The following is a 1,351-nucleotide window of genomic DNA, read 5'->3' as shown; positions in this document are numbered from 1 at the left end:
TGTGATGCCATGGCACTCTGCCCAGGGCAAAAGAGTGACTCTGTCACACACAGATACAAAAAAGAGAATCACTTGAGTCCAAGAGGTTGCCGTGAGCTATGACTCCATGACACTCTGCTGAGGGCAAAAAAGTGAGACTGTCTCCAAAAAAAAAAAAACAAAAAAACACAAATAGGACAAGCAGAAGTAAAAACCAAAATGGTAGATTGAACCCATCTGTATTAATAATTATATACCATACAGATAAACACTACATCCTAGATTACAGGTACAGACCAATTAAAACAGTACCCGCCATGTGCTTTAAGTATAAAGACACAGAAGTTGAAAGGAAAAGGATAGGAAAACATATACCATGCGAACAGGGAGCACATAGCAATGTTAATATCAACAAAAGGATACCTTAAGATGAGGAACATTAACAGAATAAAGAGGAGCATTTTATATAATGGTAAAAGGGTCAATTAATCCAGAAGACAATAGTTGTAAATGTGCGTGCAAATCATACAACTTTAAAACACATGGAGCAAAAACAGAATTGAAGAGCAAAATGGACGAATGTATAATCACAGCTCAGGACTGCAGCATATCCCGGTAACGGATAAAACTACTAGAAAGGAAATCAGCAGGGAAATAGCAGATTTGAACAAACCTGTGGCCCAGCATTCCATGATTGAAAGTTACAGAACACTTTAACCAATACCTACCGGGTACAAAGGCTTTCAACTATTCATGGAAATGTTTTGTATTTTGGTTGGTTGCTTTGGTACACATTTCTCAAAACTCATCAAATGTTGTACATTTAATACCTATGTTATTTATTATGTTTAAATTTTGTCTCAATTTAAGAAAAAAAAAATCAGCTTTGGATTTGGTCCTCTCTCAAGACCGCCAGGAAGAAATCAAAAGTTTTTGGAAGGAAGAAAAGTCTTTGATTTTTAGGAAGGATTTCAGGATGGAGCCTCCCTCTTCCTACCCAGAGGTAGGCCATGAGTTGTCCCTGAAGCCCCAGCTACCCCGAGTCCCCTGTACAGAGCCCAGGACCAGCCCTCACCAGAGACCCTCCGAAATCAAGGAGAAAGGAGGACGCTTTTTTCTGCACAACCACAATTCAAGCTGTTTTGGAGAGGGGGTTATCCCTCAGAATCTTTCATTCTGGACAGTCTTGGGAAATCTTTAGGGTTAAAATCTGCGGGGCACGAGACAGAGGGAAGGAGGTGGCTCGAGTTTCACCCTTCACCCAAACAGGCCCCCAGCTCCCTGCACATGCAAGACCCACCTAGTCGGGATGACGCCCCCTCTCTCTTTCCTTTTCTCTCTTTGCCTTCCTTGGTTTGAGATCTGAAGACAT

This window comes from Otolemur garnettii, unplaced genomic scaffold (genome assembly GCF_000181295.1).
Source record: "Otolemur garnettii isolate 467f Iridium unplaced genomic scaffold, OtoGar3 scaffold00026, whole genome shotgun sequence".
Classification (NCBI taxonomy): domain Eukaryota; kingdom Metazoa; phylum Chordata; class Mammalia; order Primates; family Galagidae; genus Otolemur; species Otolemur garnettii.
This window is presented reverse-complemented; position numbering follows the sequence as displayed.